Here is a 12,847-nt window from a genome sequence, read left to right as displayed (position 1 = left end):
TTCTGGCCAGCATGTAACTATCAAAGAAGAGTGAGACATTGGATGAAATCTCACATTAATCTCACACCATTAAAAGCCTCATTGATGGCTATTTGATGGCTATAAATCCCAAAAGTTACTGGCTCCTAGCATTTCTCTATTTTATATTAGTAATTAATTTTAATATACACCTAATATTATAATTAATATATTATTTATCTAAAATAAAAAATGGATACTACAATAACTTCAAGTTTGATTTTTGTTTTCAATTTCACAATTCTAGCTATATATGAAGGAAAAACAAAAGTAATAAAATTATAAAAAAATCTAAAGTTGAAAATATTAGAAAAAAATATAAAAAAAATAAAAACCAAACTTCTGTTAAGAAATATGTGTATGTCCTTGAAACATGGTTTCATTTTGTGAAGGGGGGAGGGGGGTTAGGACAAAGTAAGTGACTAATAATGTAGATAATGATATTCCAACTTCAACGGTTGCATATATTATTAGAGTAAAGTGATAATTAAGTTATAAAAATTTTAATTTTAGATTAATTAGTTCTTATAAAAATGTACTAATTTAATCTTTTAGGATAATAAACGATAAACGCATGAATGTTTTTTTATCAATTTATTAACTAAAATTTAACGATAGTATTTATATGTACTGTTAATTATTTTTATGTGTCTGTTTATGAAAAATAATCATGTAGATAATAATTTTTGGAGCGAAATTTCACTTATTTTAATAGGATTTGCGATAAATAGAGAGCAGTTGATAAATGATTTATGAAAACTCAAAATATAATAAATGTTTCACTATCTAAAACTATATTATTTTTTTGCTCATATGACGGAAATGAAACATGCACCATTATAAATAATGAAATACATAGACAATTCTATTTTGTTTCACACTGTTTATTGACAGAAAGACATATATGTCCACTGTTTACTATTTTAGAGGACTTAATTGGTACTTTTTTATTTTTTCTTCAAGGACTAATTAATTAGTCCAATATCAATATTTTCAAGAACTTCATTGTCATTTACTCTATTATATATTACTAATTTTATAACTAAAATATATTACGTGTCACTGTGTCACTCTCTCATCGCACTTAAAATCAAATTTATATCCTTCTCTTTCTCCCTCTCTTTCTCCATCTCTCATTCTTTCACTCACTCTATCTCTCTTACATATCATTACAATTACTAATTACAATTTTAACAATCAAAATATGTAACATGATATTCTTTAATTGAAATTAGAATTAAAATATGGTTATACTATATTATTAATTTGACAACCAAGATATATCACATATTACACTCTCATTAAAATTGGGATAAAATATTTTCTTTTAAAATTAATAAACTCTCTTCTCTATCTTTTTATCTATTTCTCTTCCTTTTTTTTTTCTCTATTCTTCTCACTTTATATATAACTTATATTTTATATTACTAATTTTATATTATTAATTTGATAAATCAAAACGTATCACGAAATTTTTTTTAATATAATTAAAATAAAATCTTTCCTTTTAAAGTTAACAAATTCTCTCTCACTTTTTTATAACTTTAATTTCACTCTATTAAACATTCACTTGGTTAGCATTCTCCTATGGAAAAACAAATTAAAATAAAAAAGGTTCTGTAAGTGTTAACGCTACTTGCGTAGATTGCAGATGCAGTGGTGGTAGCAAGATACCTAGAAGCCACTCTTGTGCTTCCTCCCATCAAGCCTTCCAACAATGGACCTACCATGTGCGTCTTCTATACATAAATCTCTACTTTAAATCATTTACATCATTATGACTTAAAATGCCCATTTTAGACCATAACATCGGTTTGAAAAAGTAAACTTGATTATTTCTAACTTTTGTCGTTACATCTTTTAGTACAACTCTAAGTGGATAGTTAAATACGACTCTAATATTGTGATGGTTTGTTGATGTTGATATTGTACTTAACACCTTTGAATTATGATCAGTGTATTATACGCATCTAAATTTTTTTAAAAATTAAGTATAATTAAGTTAAACAATAAATTTTAAAATAATATTAGGCATAATTTATTTTTATTAATGTGGTTTATATGATTTAGTTTAATTAAAATTAATAGATGTTAATTTGGTCATGTGAACCAATTTTGGATACTATATTGACTATAGTTAAAAGAAAAATACAAGTAAATAATAAAAATATTAAACAATGTGAATAATTGATATATCGAATTTTTATTTTATTAGGTGTGCAGATGATTATTCTAATATTAAGATTTAGGTGAGTAATTTAAAAATGTAGTGTGTTTTAATTTGATTAGTGATTGTTCATGTTGTTTAAGAAAGTTATTGGTTACCTAACATTATCTTTTTCAAAAACTAATGAAATATTTTAAAAAGTGAAGAACTAAATAAATTATTTTAAAATATAAAAAATAAATTAATTCATTAAATTTAATTAGAAATCAAAATAGAAATTACCTCTTTATATTATTTCTTCTTGCTCTTGTAACCACCACCAAGTGATTATGTTTTCTTCAGTTATCAGATGTCGTTTTTTGGCATCTTTGTTTCCTTGAAATTATATATTCAAATATATTTATTTGAATGTGTAATGTTGTCTAGTTGTCTACAATAATGTCTTATCTAAATACATTAATTTAAAAATGTTACCATAGGCGGAGAATAGTATATAAGAAGGGGGTCATGGCCACCCTTAATCATTATAATTTTTTTATTAAAAAGTATCTATACTTTTAAGTTTGGCCTCACCATTTCTTTACTTTGGTCGCCGTCATTTTAAAATTACTTTTATATTTTGGACTCAAAATATAATCTCATAAGATGTAACGGTAAAATGAAGCATTTAATTCAACAAAGGAGTTCAATTGTATTATAAACTAAGATTTGGATTATCTAAAATTTGAATTTTATTTTAAAAAATAAAGTGTGATCTCTAACCATCTAAAACTATAAAAAGATCCGACCAACATCCGAATTCTATAAACTATAAAGGATCCGGCCAACATCCAAAACTACTTTTTGGCCTAAAACATATGGAAAACTAAATTAATCAACAAATCAAATAATAAAAATAATTATCAGTAATGCAGACTCTAAATCTATAAGAGTGAATATCCAATTCGGTTGATAATATTTTTTGAAGGACTACGAGGTCTCAAACAAAAAAGAAATATAATTTTCGACCTTTGATATTTAATTTTTAATTTTTTGAAATTGATTAGTTCTTCTGTCAATATTTTCTATTAGTATTAATAGAATAAGCCTGTGTGGTATGTTAAACTGTTGATTTATCTATTAAGAACTAACTAAGATTAATAATTCTTTTTTGTTGAGAATTTCGTTATCTTTTAAGGATAATTATCAAGGCCGTTTAGTTTTTATTTTTATTTTTCTATAATCTTTTTAAATACATTAGCTAAATTTATTATGTAAAATTAAGAAATATTAGTCATTTTTAAATTGTTTTTACTAATAAAAATTAAATAAAAAATATATTAGTGAGTAATATATCACGTAAATATATTTTGAAAAGAAATTATTGACAAAGAGACTAATCAGTCTCATAAAAATAAAAATCAAGAGCAAAAAAAAATTTATTTTTTGATGATTTCGTTCACTCGTTGTCATTTGAAGTAAATGTCAGCATCGTTTAAGATTTTTTTTTCTCGATTTTAGAAAAGGATAACATTCACCTAAGCTCTTTTATGCTTTTATTTTTGATAAATTAAAAGATAAGTGAAAAAAGAACACGTGTTAAGGTTTATAATAATAATAATAAATTATTATTATTATTCTGTCTGGGCTCAACCGAGGTATAAGATTCCTTTGGCGACTGCTCGGTGTTGGGATGAGCTATACGTCGTCTTGAAGAGGGCGGTGGAAAACCTTGACAATACGAAACACGGCAGCGGGAGCACCTGCAAAAAGCACTCGGACGCTCAAGTCAGTGCAAGATATTAAGAGAATAATGTGAATGAGATAATGAAATGTATTTTTTAACCTGTCCTCTTCTGGGTTACTTGGTTTGTTTATATAGGCGAGTTGAGTGTTATCCTTTCATCGTTAGTTCCGATTTTCGTAATTGTGAGGTGAGTGCCGTTTTTATTATTGTTAACGGACTAGAGATGGTGTTTTGACTTGCTTTCAAGTTGTGTTGAATTTTACTGTGTTGATATCTCTGACTTTTTTAGTCGGTTATGATCTACACCACGTTTTAGGGTACACATCATAGCTTGTCTGGCTTTGTCTCAAAAAGTGTCAGGCAAGCTTTTACGATCGGCTAGTTCAGATGATTTTCCTGCGCGATGTTGTTTTTTGGTTGTTCTCATGTTGGATTGGGTTTTCGTAACTTGGGCTTTCGTTTGAGTATTAACAATGGAAAGAAGTGAGGAAGAGATATGGGTAGCACTAGAGGAAAGTTAAAAGACTTTTTACCTTGTGAATCGTGTTTTCATTAATTTGCCCTCTCACCGCTTGGGTTTTCAAGGCCTAGAGCGGTTATTACTTTTATTCCCACTAAGTTAGTGAGTTGTAATAATAGTTGTTGCATTCTCAACATTCTGCTCTTTCGAATGCTTCCTTCTTGTTGACCCTTCATGACTTCTAAAGGTTAGTTTCCCTCTCTTTATCATTTTTCTTTCTATTTTTTGCAATGGCGAGAGAGAAAGAGAAAGAAAAGCTGAAAGTGGTTGAGGTAAAGAAAGATAACCCTTATCATTGGGTGCATGATGACGTTAGGACCCGTTCGTCGTCTTATACGAGTGTTGAGTCAATGTGTGAACTGGGGGGGTTTAAAATTTGTGAAAGATGGTTCTGGTGTGTCAGTTGAGCTTTTCCCCTGTTCTGGTGAGGATAGGGTTTGTGAGAGGAGGGATAATTGGCAGTATTTTTACATGTATACTCCCTGTCTAACTGAACTGCGCGTAAGTTTTCCCTTTTCTGATTTTGAGTGTGATGTCTTGACTCAATTTAACTGCGCGCCTTCGCAGTTGCATCCAAACTCTTAGGAATTTCTTCGCGCCTTTCAGTGTTTGATGGAGTTTCTTTCTTTTCCTTGCTCTCTGTCTGTATTCTTCTCGTTGTTTCAGTCCAAAGGAGTTCAGAAAGGTTTGTGGGTTTGCCTTAGCAACTTTCCTGGCCGCTCCCTTTTTTTTGCTTTACAAGTCTTCTTTTAAGAACTTTAAATCCCTTTTTGTTAAAGTTCGGTCGGTTGAGGCCGAGTATCCGTTTTACTTAGACGATGAGCTTATTGAAATGTTTCCTCTTTATTAGTGTTCTGAACTGAACCAAATTCTTGAGGCTACTGAGCGGAGTAAAGAGGAAGACTTTTTTTTAGATTTTCTGATAGAAAGCTTTGCTGCCGGAGAGTGGTTGTCTATTCCTAAGCTCTTGCGTTTGTATGACTCGGTGATAGTGAGGGTTTGAAAACTTAGATAAGTAATATTTTTGGTCTGTTGTTGGTTGTGTTAATGTTGTATTTCTTTCTAACATACCTGCTTTGCGCCTGTAGGTGGACGAGTCCCCCATCTTGATCCTTCTCGGTTCCAGTCTTTCCTGAAAAAGAAAAGAGAGAGAGATGCAGGTGGCTCAGGGACTCCGAAGGAGGGCGGTGGTGAGGCTGCTCAATCTACTACTCAGCTGACATCTTCATACAAGAGGAAAAGAGATGATACTGAGAACTCTTTGGAAGTTATTTCTGAAGGTGACAGGGAGGGCGTTGGTAGTAGTAAGTCCGTATTTGATCGACAAAAAAGGCTTCACGGTTTTATCCCTGGCACAAGTCCTCACTCTTTGTGGAGTGAGCAATTTTTCATTGCCGAGCTTTCGGATAGGGTTTCTCAGTATCCTGGTGATATGCTCATGACTCGTCGTGTCGGTATGGAGGGTATGGGAAAGTTTATCCAGGTCGGTTTGTATATGCATATGTGTAATTTTCTTTCATTCTCGTTTGTTCTTTATTTATGTTTTTTGTGTGTTTCTGTTGTAGGTCGTTGCCTCGCGGTTGATGTGTGTTGGTCATACTACTGAGCTGGTCGGGGATGAGCAGCAAGTTTTTGTGGAAAGGGTTGCTGAGCTAGAAAAATTGCTTAAGGACATGGATACTGAGATAGAGGAGTCGTTGAAGGAGAAAGACGACGTTACTGTGGATGTTACAGCGAAGATGAAGGAGTCTGAGGACAAGGTTGTTCGTCTTAGAGATCAGATTCGACTTCTACAAACAGAAATAAAAGATAGTGATAAGACTAAAGGACAGCTGACTTCCAGATTGCTGTTTTAGCCCCTGAGTTTGATTGGGGTCGGCTGGATGTGACCAAAATAGTCATTGATGGGAAGCTTGTTGTGGACGGGATTGTGGAGGATCACGACGAGAACGTCCCGCCTTCTTGTTTATGTATTTGTATTTCTGTGACTATGACTTGTGTATTTTGATGTTTGTTTGTCGTTTTGAACTTAAGTAACCTTTATTTGAGCTGACCAAGCTCGGGTCAGTTTGACAATCTGGTATTTGGATAATATATAGTTATGACTGCTTGGTTTGATAATTTTGTATTCAGAAGTAGGATAGAAAAAATAGGAATAGATCGGTTATTCATATATCATTGTGTTTCTCTAAATTCGACAATTTTACAAGTTGGGCGTCTGGCCTCGTTAAAACCCTCCTTAGGTAAAACCCTTATATGGGAAAAAAACCGCTAAGGGGGAAAAAGTGTACCTTTATCCGCGGATTTGTACAAGTTATGATATATACAACTTTAATGAAGATATATTCCAGTTTCTTGATAATGGGTCGCCTTACAGTGTTTGGAGTTGGTAAGCCCCCACTCCGAGCACTTTTGAAATCCGAAATGGTCCTTCCCAATTTGCGGTGAGTTTCCCGTGAGATGGGGGTCGTCTTGCCTCCTCGGTTCTCTGAGGACCAGGTCACCTTCGTTGAACGTCCTGGGTACTACTCTTTTGTTGTGCCTTATTTCTACTTGTTGTTTCATTGCTCTTTGTTTAATAGCAGCGATGTCCCTATCTTCCTCCACGAGGTCTAGCTCGGCCTTTCTTGTATCTATATTATGATTGTGATGGTAAAACTCGAACCTTAGTGTGGGGATGCTGACCTCGACTAGTATCAGGGCCTCTGTTCCATAGACAAGTTTGAATGGGGTTTCGCCTGTTGTAGTTTGTATCGTCGTGTTATAGCTCCATAGTATTTCTGGGATCAAATCTGCCCATTCACCTTTTGCATCGCTGAGCTTTTTTCTCATTGCCTGCAATATTATTCGGTTAGCAGCTTCGGCTTGCCCAGTTGTTTGTGGGTGTTCGACCGAGCTAAAATGGTGCTGTATGTTAAAATTTTTCAAAAATGATGCAAGTATATTATCTGTAAATTGTCTACCATTATCCGATATTATTTCCCTTGGTATTCCGAACCGGCATATGATGTTTTTCCATATGAAAGATCGTACCTTCTCAGCCGTTATTCTTGCTAGTGATTGTGCTTCTATCCATTTTAAGAAATAATCTATTGAAACCAAAAGAAATTTTACCTCACCTAGCGCTATTGGAAATGGGCCGAGGATATCGAGCCCCCATCTGTAGAAAGGCCAGCTTACTTCCATACTGTGCATTACCTCAGCGGGCTTCATGGAGATAGCGGCATGCTTTTGACAGTTGTCGCAGGTTTTGACCTTTGTTATGCTGTCTCTCTTCATCGTTGGCCAGTAATATCCTGTTCGGATAATCTTTGTTGCCAGAGCTTGTCCTCCTATGTGGTTTTCACATACGCCCTCGTGGACCTCGTTCATTACTTCATTTGCTTTGTCTTTGCCGAGGCATTTCAGTAATGGGTATGAGAAACCACGCCTGTATAGCTCTCCTGATACTGTTGTAAAAAGACTTGCTTTTTGTCTAAAGTTTTGAGGGTTGGTCTTGTTGTTGGGTATGATTCCTACTTTAATGTATTAAAGAAAAGGTATTCTCCAGTCATTTGTATGAATGGTGTTTATCATGTACAATGATTCGATGCTAGGTTTTTCTAGTGTAAGTTGTGATAGTGTCGATGTGTGTGTGCTTGCTCTAGTGGTAGCGAGCTTAGATAATATATCTGCCCTATTGTTGTTCTCTCTATGCACGTGTAATATGATAAATTTATCGAATTTTGAAATAAGATCCTTTGCTACGAGCCAATACCGCTCTAACAAAGGATCTTTTACCTGGAAGTCTCCTTTGATTTGTTGAACCACTAAGAGGGAGTCACAATATACTACTAGGCTTTGTACTTGGAAGCTGAGGGCGAGCTTGAGACCTGCTATTAGCGCCTCGTATTCGGCTTGGTTATTGCTTGCTGAGAAGTGGAATTGAAGTGATAGCTCGGCCATTACTGTTTCTCCCTCCTTTAATACTATCCCGTCTCCACTTCCTTCTCGGTTTGATGCGCCATCTACTTGCAATTCCCAAGTCTTCTCGTAGTGTTGCTCATCAGGTGTGAGCTCGAAAACGAAGTCCGCCAGGATTTGTGACTTCAGAGCTGGTCTTGATTGAAACTGAATATCAAACTCAGAAAGTTCGATGGACCACTTGGTCAATCATCCCGCTAGTGCTACGGCTAGTTATTCTATTTTAGGGTATCTTCTTTCTGTTGGCTGCATGACTCTGCTGACAAAGTATACTAGCTTTTGTGTTTTTCCTGCCTCAGTGACAAGAACCGAGCTTATAGAGTAAATGGAAACAGATAAATATAAATATACGAGTTTACCAACTTCTGGGCTTTGTAGTACTGGTGGTGAAGACAGGGTGGCTTTAAGTTTGGCAAATTCCGTCTCGCATTCCTTTGTCCACTCGAATTTTTTACCTTTTGATATCGTTTGGAAAAAGTGATATGATCGGTTTGATACCGTTGGCAAAAATCTTGACAAGGCGGCCACTCTCCGTGCTAGTTGTTGTACTTCCTTTATTGTTTTCAAACTTGCCATATTAAGTATTGCCTCACATTTCTCAGAGTTTGCTTCGATTCCCCGTGAAGTCAGCATAAAGCCGAGAAACTTGCCTCCTTGTACCCCAAAAGCACATTTCTATGGATTGAGTCTCATGTTATATGCTCGAATCTGACTGAATATTTCCTTGAGGTCTTCACAGTGCGATCTTTCTGGTATGGTCTTGGCGACCATATTGTCCACGTAGATTTCCATATTTCGACCTATCTGTTGATGGAATACCTTGTCCATTAGTCGTTGATATGTTGCACCTGCATTCTTTAGACCAAATGGCATTACTCTATAACAAAAATTCCCATGTTCAGTTATGAAAGCTATTTTGCTCTGGTCTTCTGGATGCATAAGGATCTGGTTGTAACCAGAGTATGCATCCATGAAGCTTAAGCTTTTAAATCCTGACACATTATCTACCAGTTTGTCGATACACGGTAGTGGGTAGGCATCTTTCGGACATGCCTTGTTGAGGTTTGTAAAGTCGACGCACATGCACCATTTACCTGAATTTTTTCTTACCATTACCACGTTCGAGAGCCACGTGGTGAAGCAGATTTCCTTGATGAAGTCGGCACTAAGTAACCTCTTAGTTTTTTCTAACGCTGCCTTTGCTTTTTCCGCCCCGAGATTCCTCTTCTTTTGAGCTATAGGTCAGATCGTTCTGTTGATGGAGAGCTTGTGGCAAATGATGTTTGGGTCTATTCCTGGCATATCTGCCGGGGTCCAGGCAAATAGATCGGCGTTGTCTTGTAGTACCTTTATAAGCTCCAATTGTTCTTGTCCTTGAAGGGCTCGGCCGATGTAGGTGAACTGTTCTGATTTCGATGTTAGGGAAACTTTTTGAGCTTGTGCGCTGGTTGAGGTCTTTCTTGGGTGTCCTCTCGAGGGTCGAGCTCTGCTAGGGTTAGTACTTCGTTCGTGCTGTTGATGGCCTTGACCTCTTGTTGGTATTTTTGTCTTGTGTCGATTTTTTTTAGGCTTGCATTGTAACACTGCCGAGCTTGTTGGCGGTCCGAGTGGAGTGTTGCTATCTTGCCATCCTATGCCTGAAACTTAACACATAAATGTAAGATAGACACTACTGCCTTGAACATGTTCAGAGCGGATCTTCCGAGGATAATATTGTAAGAACTGGGACAGTCGACTATAAGATATTGGATATCAATGGTCTATGATAATGGGGTGTCCCCTATTATCGTTTTTAGCCATATATAGCCTTTAATTGGGACCCTTTCTCCAGAGAACCCTACCAGTTCTCCGGATGAAAGTTGCATGGTTCTTTCAGAAAGTTTCATTTTTTGGAATGTAGAATAAAAAAGTACTTCTGCGCTACTACCTGGGTTCAAAAGGACTTTTCTTACCAATAGTTCGCCTATTTGCATGAAAATCACCACTGGATCGTCTAAGTTCGGGATGGCCGAAGACATGTCTGTCTGGCTGAAAGTGATTTTGAGATCGGTTGTATCTTTGTTGCTTGGTGGTACTGTCCCTTCAATTGTCAGCATTGCTCGGTAGCTTTGTTTGTGTGCCGAGTTTGTTTCGCCTCCCCCGGCAAATCCTCCGGATATGCAGTTTATGATCCCTTTTCGGTGGATTAGGGTTGGACCATCTATTGTCATCTTTTTCTTCCGAAGTTTGTCGACGATCTTCTCGGTCTCGAATGTCTTCCTTGTTTCTTCTTCCTTCAACATATTTGTCCAAGAGGCCTTGCCGGGCTAACCTCCCTAGTAAGTCTTTGGCGATCACACATTCGTCCGTCGTCTGCCCATACTTTTGATGGAAAGCACAGTGTTTGCTTTTGTCTACAAATCATTGATCCTGGTAACTTCCTGCCCGGGCTGGAGGTTTTATTATTTTAGCGTTGAGGATCTCTTTTCTTATTTTTTCTCTCTGTGTTGAATCTGGTGTAATTGTCAAATTTTGGGGTGAGCTTGAATGACTTCCTTGGTTCCTTGTTGTTTTGCGATCTTATGGTCTTATCTTCTTCTTTCCTAGGTGTTTTCTGTCCGTTCTTTCGGCCTCACAGAGTTCTTCAATCTCCATTTGTCCGGCTTCTCTTTCTCAAAACTCTTCCAGTGTCTTCGGTTTAGTCACCACGATTGTCTCCCGGAACTTACCGGGTCTGAGGCCGGCCTTAAGGGCATGCAGGTGGACTGCTGGGTCCAGATCTGGTATTTCCATGGTTGCTTCAGCAAATCTGGTCATGTATTCTTTTAAGCTTTCGTGTTATCCTTGCCGGATGGTACCAAGGTAATCCAATCCGTGTACGTATATCCTTGAAGCTGCGAAGTAGTCAATGAAGGACCTTGCCAACTCTTCAAATGAAAAGATCGATCCTACAGACAGCTTAGAAAACCAAAGTAATGCAGCACTATCAAGGTAAGTAGGAAAGGCTCGACAGAGTACAGGTTTATTGTTAGCGCTGTTAAAAAACATCATGGATTGAAATTTTTTAACATGAGCACGGGGGTCACCAATCCCCTTATATGGCTCAAGAGTAGTGGATAGCACGAAATTTTTTGGCATCTGAAAGTTGGTGATCTCTTCGGAGAATGGGTTGTCAAAGGTCAGCTTCTCATTTGGCGGATTGAGGCACAATGGATCGATATTGCTTTGAGTTGAGCCTTTGGAGTTTCCTTCCTCATGCTTTCCGGCATTGTTGTTGACGGTAAGTTCGGCTATCCTTCGGACTTTTGCTTGAAGTTCAGCAATTTGAGCTAAGAGCTCTGCTTGCATGGGTTGATGAACCCCATTGTTAGCCATAGTTAAGGATCGGAGATCCTGTAAAAGAAAAGAAATAAAAAACTAGGTAAAGAAAATAGTGGAGTTAGATGAGTTTTTTTCGGCCCCACGGTAGACGCCAAATGTTCCGTCCGGGCTCAACCGAGGTATAAGACTCCTTTGGCGACTGCTCGGTCTTGGGATGAGCTATATGTCGTCTTGAAGAGGGTGGTGGAAAACCTCGGCAATACGAAACTCGGCGGCGGGAGCACCTGCAAAAAGCACTCCGACGCTCAAGTCAGTGCAAGATATTAAGAGAATAATGCGAATAAGATAATGAAATGTATTTTTTAACCTGTCCTCTTCTGGGTTACTTAGTTTGTTTATATAGGCGAGTTGAGTGTTATCCTTTCATCGTTAGTTCCGATTTTCGTGGTTGTGAGGTGAGTGCTGTTTTTGTTATTGTTAACGGACTAGAGATGGTGTTTTGACTTGCTTTCAAGTTGTGTTGAATTCTCCTGCATTGATATCTCCGACTTTTTTGGTCGGTTAAGATTTATACCACGTTTTAGGTTCCACTTCAATAATAATAATAAACAAATGGTTGATAATGTGCATCTTAATTTGGACAACATATTCCGATCCCTACTCGAATTTTAGGATTCTATAATTGGATGTTTATTGAGCATCTCCATTGTTGTATAAGCTAGATTAATTTGATGAAGAATGAACTGAGTAACTAGACACAGATCTCGATTCCATATTTACTACTCAAAAATTCAAATTTATGACTTTTAACCCTTGAGAGATACAGTGCTCTAATCCAATTACTTAGTCAAATATTTTGATTTGTGAATCTTCTCCCTTTCACACATTAATTTTTGCATATGTATGCTGTGCTGCATTAGGAGATCTTGATGTCAAAAAGTGAGAACTGAGAAGGGAAAATTACTTGGCTCCAAAAATTCTGAGCTTAATAAGGTATTGATTTCTATGTTCTAAGAGCGCCATCTACGAGACTTCCATTCTTGACCTATTCTACACCAATGTTGCTGGGATGAGAATAGCCTCAAGAAAATCATATACTTGTTCCGAATAAGAGAGCAAGTCCATTAGCTTCAACCTTTGATTACATGTCTCC

The sequence above is a fragment of the Arachis ipaensis genome, chromosome B3, assembly GCF_059453495.1.
Source record: "Arachis ipaensis isolate K30076 ecotype BB chromosome B3, ASM5945349v1, whole genome shotgun sequence".
In the NCBI taxonomy this organism is placed as follows: Eukaryota; Viridiplantae; Streptophyta; class Magnoliopsida; order Fabales; family Fabaceae; genus Arachis; species Arachis ipaensis.
The sequence above is the reverse complement of the archived record's forward strand: the minus strand, read 5'-3'. Positions refer to the sequence as shown.